Source organism: Vicia villosa, linkage group LG4, assembly GCF_029867415.1.
Source record: "Vicia villosa cultivar HV-30 ecotype Madison, WI linkage group LG4, Vvil1.0, whole genome shotgun sequence".
NCBI lineage: Eukaryota > Viridiplantae > Streptophyta > Magnoliopsida > Fabales > Fabaceae > Vicia > Vicia villosa.
The window spans coordinates 29,138,052-29,147,708 of record NC_081183.1 but is presented as its reverse complement, the minus strand read 5'-3'; positions in this window follow the sequence as shown (position 1 = coordinate 29,147,708).

The following is a 9,657-nucleotide window of genomic DNA, read 5'->3' as shown; positions in this document are numbered from 1 at the left end:
CTATCTCTCGATTGATAGTTCAACAATGATATAAAATAAAAGCAATGTTTTTCATTGATAATAAAGCTTAAACAATTGTTCACAGGAATTAATCAAAGTAATTGTATCTTCATAGGTTAACTACTATCTTAAACTCAACACAATGGGGTTTAGCTCTCCATAGCCATGAAGAACGCACAAGGTTTCATGGAAGGATTCATCTTCATCAAGGGAATGTCTTCAATTGATGTTGAACTCTATGTCGGAAGTTGTTTTCTGCTCTAGAATAGGATTTCTCTTTGAAATCCGTTCACCAAGGATTCCTCTTATGAGAATTAGGGCTTCTATTTATAACAATTTATCCTTGTAACGCAACCATCACGCCTCAGAACGTATTGGCGCGGCGCGAACCCAAGTCAGAAGGAATGGCGCGTCTCGCTCCTTATTGGCGCGGCTCGGCCTTTGTTTCACCTTCCTTCTTTGTGATTCTTCCTCTCTAGCAGCTCTACACCTGCATGTTTCTTCGTCTTTACGTCTAAACTTCAATAACTGCACAAATAACACCCAAAGTGACGCAAGTTGTTCCATAATTAGCATCGAACCTCTAAAGTTCAATTCTAACTATAAAATCCTTAAAAAGCACAAGATATGTTCACTTCTAGCTCAAAAGGTAGTAAATTTGACAAATGAAAACACTACTAATTCATTCCTAACAAACTCTCCCCAACTTAGAGTTTTGTTTGTCCCTAAACAAAATTACTTACCTCAATGAATACAACAAAACATACCAACAATCATGCAACAAGTTTTTCAAAAAGGTTTTTCAAATGGTTCAATTCAGTGACCACCTCAGATACTCTTCATCTCCCTGCAAACTCAGAACATACACATGAAACAGATTTTGAAAGAAAATTACCTCCAGAAGTTCAACACACTACACAACCGCAGTTAAATCAGCACTAATCATTCTCATCAAAAGGTATGATGAATAAAAGAGGGGTTAAACACTCATCCAAACAATTAAATCAACAAGAATCCATATCATACGTTCACCATATTGTTAGCATCAAGTCATGTGGAATCTGAGAATCAGAAGGTCTTTCCAAGGTTGTAATATGGTTTAGATTCAAAGAAAAGAAGATAATCGAGGGTTGTTCCTATTCTAGGGAAGCATCTGAATCATAACTCTTTTCCTTTTTCTTTATACCTTAAACTTTCTCACACATTCCTCTTTTTCACTCGTAGCTTGATGTTTCTCTTCTCTTTTTTTTTTCAACAACTGTTTACTTTCAAACGTTGTTCTTCTTTTGTTTCTTCTTTTTTTTCTTTTTTTTTCAAGCTACGAATTTCTTTCGTTCTTTGCAAATCACCACCTATAGACTTACTCTTTTTTTGGTTATGACTCTCCCCAACTTGGAGATCAACCTGTATTCGAATTCTATGCATGCTCCCCTACTTTCTATGAAGGTCAAGAAGAAAACACGTCACCAAAGTTTATGGTTGATGATCCAAAACAAAACTTTTTATTGAGATCAAAACTCACCAGGTGTTTCCTTGGTGCATATGATGAAATTTATCTTGACCTCAGGCTCAAAGAATGGTTAGCAAAGGATCACACTCTCACAGAAGAAAATAAGTTTTAGGATGAAATCAGCTCAAAGAAACTCTCAGATTCAAACAAGTGCCTAAATCACTTCCACAGATTTCCACAAACGATGCGACAAACGGTTTAGCATGATACAAACAAGTCAAAATAATCGATGGTCTCTTGCATATAGTAAACAATGGAAAGCTTTCCTCACAAAGGTTAAAGCTAAGCTGATCCAACAAAAATAATGTACCATAAAGAACTTCTGCCAGTATTTCCTAACAACCTAAGTTTCATGCACATACCAAGAGTTTGAGTTCAAAATTTCATACTTGCCTTGTCACTTTTATTGAAAAAGAAAGTGAAAACTAAAAAATTTTTTGAAAAAATTTCACTCACTACCACTTTCATGCATGTTGCTCCATTGTTGGTACTCTGCTTGAGATTTTCATTTTGTTGTGGGATTACTCATTCTAAATTGGGCCAAAATAAATAAAAACGGACTAAAACAATTATCATCATGTCAGTTATCATAAACATAACAGCTCACTATCCGCCTCTGGTTGCTCCTGGAACTTATTTGGTCGAGCGCCTTAAGTACTCAGAAGTTCGAGAATGCATACTTCCCGATCAAATTCTTCTCCAAGGTAAAATTTCAATCTTTCTCCATTAACCGTCCAACTCTCTTTGGTTTTGCTATCTTCAATGACAATAGCTCCATATGGTTTGACTTCCTTGACCATGAATGGTCCTGACCATTTAGATTTTAGTTTACCTGGGAAAAGTCTTAGCCTAGAATTGAACAGAAGCACAAGATCTCCGACCTTAAATTCCTTCTTTTTGAGTTTCTTGTCATGGTATCTTTTCATATTTTCCTTGTACATTTTGTTGGACTCATATGCTAAGTACCTGAACTCTTCCAGCTCGTGGAGTTGTTCTTTCCCTTTCTTGAATGCTAGGCTGTCATCTCTATTAAAGAAACGTAAAGCCCACAAAGTTGTGTTCTATTTCAACAGGTAAATGACATGCCTTACCATAAACCATTTGGAAAGGTGAGGCACCAGTAGGTGCTTTGTATGCGGTCCTGTATGCCCAAAGAGAATCATCAATCCGTGCGGACCAATCTTTCCTGGATACCGAGACTGTCTTGTCTAATATATTCTTTATTGCTCTTTCAGAGATTTCTGCCTGCCCGTTGGTCTGAGGGTGATAAGGTGAGGCAATCTTATGCTTGATGCCGCACTTTTCCAACACTTTCGTAACCTGTTCATTAACAAAATGGGATCCACCATCGCTTATAATTACTCTAGGCATGCCAAACCGGGTGAAGATATTACGGTTTAAAAATTTCAATATCGTTTTGGCATCCGCTTTTGGAGTAGCGATAGCTTCAACCCACTTGGAAACATAATCCACAACAACTAAAATGTATTCATTAGTAAATGAGGGGAGAAAAGGTCCCATAAAATCAATGCCCCAACAATCAAAAACTTCAACTTCGATCATTGTTTGAAGTGGCATCTCATCTCTTTTGCTTATCCCTCCAACTCTTTGGCATTTATCACAATTTATCGCGTGGTGGTAAGCATCTTTGAAAATAGTTGGCCAGAAAAAGCCGGATTGGAGAACTTTTGTTGCGGTTCTCCATCCATTAAAATGCCCGCCACTTGGAGAATTGTGACAATGCCAGAGAATTTGCTGGGCTTCTTCTTCAGTAACGCATCTTCTTAGTATGCCATCCTTACCTATCTTGAACAAGTATGGGTCGTCCCACACATAGTTGTGGTTCATCCATGGAGTTTGAGAGAGCCACGGTTGAATCAAGCTGAGAGAGAAAGAGATTACGGTTTCAAACAAAGGAGAAGGTTTCACGATCTTTTGCAAAAAAATGGGCAGCCGAATCAACTTTTGGTAAACTTAGGTTTTTTTTTTTGTTTTTTCACTAAGAATCCGAGTTGGGCTTCTGGTATGGGCCTAAATTTGTTTTTACTTCATCACTAATTGGTTCCAGCGTACCCCCTGATACTTATAAAATTCTGATGGACCCTATGCCATTGTTATAGCCCATCTCAACTTTTTTTATTTTTAATTTTAGTATTTATTTTAATTTCTAGCTTTCATCTTCTAATTATTTAATCTTTTTCTTTTTTTACATAAAAATCTAAAAAATGCATTTTCATCTCATAAAAAGACCGAAATATCTTCATTAGATGTTTGTTTAGGTTTTTTTCAACTTCTTTTTCATAATCAGAACTTCAAATATATCTTTTAAATGATCGAATCGAATTGAGTTTGTCTTTAATGGATAAAGAAGAGTTTGTACGTACTTGTACAAGTTGTTCTTAAGCGTTTAGGCGATGGGCGTTAACCCTTTGTTTAAATGTTTGATTTCTTCTAAACAACTTCAAATTCATTCATACCTTTTGTCACCTTGACCTTTATTTTTAAAACCTTTTTTTAATAAACGAGACACTTAGTCCAATTCAAATGCAATTATACTTCCACAAGTGAAGATCGAATGTTTTCCACTCGAATGCGATGATGGCCAAAATCTTGTTTTAACCTCGATTTAGTTATCCATTCTTGTAGTGATGCAAATAGTATCTTATCCATGTGCGTTTAGTATTGTTTGAATGCGATCGAGTACCACTCGCTAAAATCAACCAACAAACTCGTAGTTTTAGCCCAAACTACGATTACTCTGACTTTCCCTTTGCACTAGGGAATACGTAGGCACAAGATACAAACGTCTCAGCGAGCATTATAATATAAAACCTTTTTTTGTTCCTTTCTTCTTTCCAACCTAATAAATAATGCAAGTAGATATAAGCTAACAATAAATCATAAGATTAACTAAATGGGTCCCATCGAGTACGATGGAGGTGAGGGGTGCTAATACCTTCCCCTTGCTTAACCGACTCCCGAACCTAAATTTGGTTGCGATGACCATCTTATCCTTTCTTCTTTTATTCGTGGGTTTTATCAATATTTTCCCTTTCCTTTTTGGAATAAATAAAATTTGGTGGCGACTCTGTTGTACTTCGAGTGTGTGAACACCTCGAGTGTATTTTTACCGCTACAGTATCAAGGGGGGGAGTCCTTATTGTTCTCTCTTTTGTTTCCTTGTATGTCGTGTCGTGTTGAGGGGGATTTGTTCTCTCTTTCTGGCATGTGTATGTGTGTATGTGTGTGTGTTGGTAACTTTTGAGGGGGAGCTGATCTGAAGCTTCTATATTTTGCTAACCCCTAGTGCTTGGTTTTCCGCTGTTGTATTTCTGATGAGAGGTTTATTGGTTGTTTTAGCCAAAATGCTCCAAAGGGGGAGATTGTTGTTTCTCTAAGGTTGGCATGCATTTTGTTAAAACAAACCCAGCAGGATCATGTTGAAGAGAATGCAATCTACATATTTCAACATGTCCAACAAGATGTCTCAACATGTCTGGTTTGACATCTTGACTGCAGGAGCTGATATGATAAGTGGATCGTGTTTTTAATTGCTACAGTATATTATGTTCAGCTACAGAATATTCTGGAATAATCAATTAGTTGAGGTATTATCCAAGATTGATTCAAATCAAGAGATTTCCACACTTTCTATAATTGGAGATAATTTAGGAAAGTTTAGAATGAAGACCTAGTTTCTTGGAGAACAAATTTTGGGCAGCCTCTTTGCTGCGTTTTTGAAGCCCAGTCCAATCGAGATTTATCCTATAAATAGAAGGGTTGTAACCTAGTTTTATTTGGAACTGGGTCAACATATCGTTGTGTTCTTTACTTTCTGCACTATTTCATCTGATGTCATATAAATTGTTCATAACTGATAAATTTCTCAGATATTGTGCCGTGACATCTCATTCGACATCTTATATATGATACCAGAATTTTAGATAGAAAGTCGATAAGTGAAGCAGTTGATGGGTAAAGAGATTGCCTTGATGAAGGTGTTGTGGAGGTGGACCTGCTTGTGAGAGTCTGACTTAGGAACGTGAGGATAAGATGAGAGAATCTTATCCGCTCCTCTTTCCTCCAGGTAATTTCCGAGGGAGAAAATTTTGTAAGTGGAGAGAGTTGTAACACCCCAAATTTAGAAGTTAGTTGTTTATGATCGCGACTTTGTGTGTCTATTAGTCGGGATAACTACAAGTGCACAGTCGTGGTCGTGTAGTTTTAAAAGATATCGAATCCACAGGGACTATAAATCGATCTACTGTTATCTAAAGTTACTATGTAAAGCTAAGGCTAAGAATATTTGGATAGTTTATAAGGGGAAACTAAAATCTTAAATATAGATAAAATATAAATGTGCGGATATCGGTATGTAGTTCGTATAACTTAGGTGATCCAAAGTTCCATTGGCCGGATTTCTTATTAAATCAAAAACCTTTACTAACTATGTCATTTAAAAGTCCTCCTCTTAAACTCTTGCTCTATTGATTAAGACTACGATCCTAACTCATAATGTACGCTCTCGCCATCCCTCTAGATTTAGAAACGCTTTTTGGAAATAGCATAGTTAATAAAATGCTCGCTTCATGAAGACGTTACCTACTTAAATCTCCTAGTCTCAAACTCTCGCTCTGTTAACTCGGATCTTGCTAGTATTCCCTAATGTACGCTCTCGCCATCCCGCATCGGGTTTAAAAACACTTTTTGAAAGTAAATGAATTCTAGTCAGTTTTAATACGCTTTCGCCATCCTTAAAACTAATGTCCTATGTCTACTATCCAGTTAAGAATCTGAAACTCTCGCTCTGTTGATCCTAACCTTTATCAGTTCTAAAATCTCAAACTCTCGCTCTGTTTATTTTAAAACTTTAGCAAATTAAATTAGACACAAAACCAGAAACGAGTGATTTTTAATAAAATATAATTAAGCCAATTTATTTTTGATCCCTACGGTTAAATTACTTTACATACCGACATCTAAATAAATTAGCCAGACATATTAATTGGATTAAGCATGCAATAATAGATTTGGTTTATAAATTCAGGCATATTAATTTGAACACAATTTATAATCATACAAGAAATAAATGCGGTAAATAGAAAACCTGAATAATATAAATCTGGAATAAATCTTTAGATCTTCAAGTACTCGAACCTCCACCACAAATCGGTTGGATTGTTCTTCGATAAATTCTTCAATCAAATAATAATAAAAACAAGGAAATAAAATACTATGATCTAACTTAAGGTTAGATCCAGTAAAAATTACACAATAGTTTTCGGTGTAGAAACTATTGTGAGAAAATAAATATCTGCCTAAAACTATGAAAAGAGAAAAAGAATAATAAATAGAAATAAGCTTCAATGCAGGAAAAGTAATGTTGGAATTGAAAATAGGAAAACTTGACAAAAGAAATTGTGGCTGGAACAAAGCATGGTCCAACCCCTTTCTACGTGAATATCCGGTTCTTTATATAGTGCTTCCTCCTAACTTCCATTTCCTTAAATCGTGGCCTTAATCTTCCTGAAGTGTAGCCCACTTTAACTTAGAGCGTGGCATGAAAATAGGAGAATTTGAGGAAGTCATTGAGACGTGCGTCTCAAGTGGAGAAAATGATGGAGACAGGCGGAGAAAAAGGTGGGAGACGGGCGTCCCAAAAAGGAGACGTGGCCCCCTATTTTGTAGGAGACGGGCATCTCCCCCTTTTGCATCACAAATCACATTATATATATATATATATATATATATATATATATATATATATATATATATATATATATATATATATATATCTTCATTCTTTGTGGTTTTAAGCTCGATTCTTCTCAATTTTTGCGACTTTCTTCAAACATGCCTTGTAAATAATAAAAACCTGAAAACATATAAAATACCGGCATAATACAGATAAAGAGTATCTTAATTAAAATAAAATAAAGACATAATTCATATAAATTGATTCAAATATACGATACATTTTCGTGTTATCAAATTCTCCCACACTTAAATCATTGCTTGTCCTCAAGCAATCAACCGTCACAATAAAATAAAATGATTAAGCATGGTTTTTGAAACAAAGGCACGACACGACTCTTAGTCATATTCGGCTGCTAGGCTAATGTTACATCGATAGGTACTAGATATCAACACCAAGGATACCGTAATGACACAATGTTTCAGAGACTCCCTCTTTATGCAAACCAGTTCGAATTATGCCATTATAACTCAACCTATATCTCTCATTTCTCTTTCGCTCCTTTTCATTCAAGCGCGATCACATTAAGCCTGTTATCCGTACACTCACACAGAAGGGGAAATCGGTTAGCGACTATGATCCTTTTTCTTTAGAACGGGGTTCTGGTTTTTAATTGGTGAAGCCCCATCTTTCCCAACTGTGGTTGTGGGGGATCGGACCGTAGTCCACCCTACCAAGCCCAGTACCAGTGACCTCTAGGCCAACCAACAATGGGTGCTAATTATCAAATCCTTATTGGCTTAACAACCGTTGGGTTAAATGACCGGGTGAGAGTCACCTAACTTAGAAGGTTATTCTTCAATTAAATCATTTAAAAACATGATCATTCACTTATATTCATCGACTCCCTACGTAGTTTGTGCTTAAGATGGTGCCGACTGCTAATATAAACTACTTAAGAGCTACTTTAAAAACTTGAGCCTAAGGTCTCGGCATAATGGGTACTCAAATTGACATCACATAATTAGGGGGTTTAGGGTGTCAGGACAGTATCGATGTTGTTGAAACATCTCCAAGTCTTTCTAACAAAGCCTAAAGTGTGACAACCAATATACTTTCAGAGTGTGCATGCCATGTATCAAAAATCAAATAAATTTTGTTGGTGGTTAAAATTTTTAAATTTCAGGGGAAATTCAATAGCAACTGAAAATCACATATAAAGACTCGACAACACAACTAGAAGACAATAAATAAAGTAATAAATGAAAGCGGTAAAGCTTCTTCCCCATACTTAAACCAAACATTATCCTCAATGTTTTGATAAAAGGTGAAAAAGGAAAAACAGAACCTGTATGGATGCTACCGGCGAGCTATCACGACCAAATATGCTCCGCGTCTGGAGGAAATACTTTTTCCTATCATACTCATAAATTATGTCACCACCAGCAGCAACACTCGTAGGAATGTGCGTGGAGACCCGCTCATCTTTGAGAAGATCGTCTATAGATTTTTCGCCTAGATATGGTCGAGACGTGACAAGCGATCCATATCTTTATTATCTGCAAGTTCAAATAATAAAAGGAAAACATTAAATTGAAAGCTCGTGGGTTGCCTCCCACGCAGTGCTTTGTTTAACGTCGATAGCTCGACGGCTTAAGAGTGCGAGCACTCAAGGTGGTTCTCTCGAGAATGACTCCTTGGTTTAACTTTTAGCAAACCTAGTTTTCCATGGCCACTTATCAAGCCATCTCACATATCCCTCACCTTTTATTTTCTTTCTTCTGTGGGGTGGTTCATTCTTTTAAAATCGTGGTGGTGGTTCTGGATCAATCCTAAGTATAAGCTTTTCAAATTTGGGTTTAGTGATTTCATCCACCACCTCGAATGTTAACCTTACCCTCTTAACAGTAATGATATCCCTAGTTTCATGGTCTTCTAAATTTCTCTTTTTATGCAAGACTTCAAACAAAGGTGCATTGGTGTGGATATTTTCCAATACCTCCACATACGTTTTGGATTGGGATTCTACCTTAGCTTCCATAAAACTTTGCGGGAAAGGAATCGGTGGGGTATAGGGAAGAGGAACAACAATAGGTGCTTCCTTCTCTACTTCTTCTACAACCTCCCTTTCAGTTTGTGTTGGTGGATTTTTCTCAATCTCCATTCTTTTCTCACTAGAACTCTTCTCAACCACATCATCACTTTCCTCAATCTCATAATCACTCTCCTGAATCTCATAATCACTCTCCTCTAGAATTTCAATTTGTTTTTCACTAATGGTTATGTAAATATACTCCTCAAGTAAGTCTCCTAGTGGCTTTTGTTCAAGTTGGGAGATTTGAGTCTCTAATGCCATGTTGTGAGTCGCGAGGGACTTAACCATAGTGGTCAGTTGCCTAAGGGTTTCATTGTTTTGAAGACTTTGTTTGAGAAACTCTTGGTTTTGGATGGT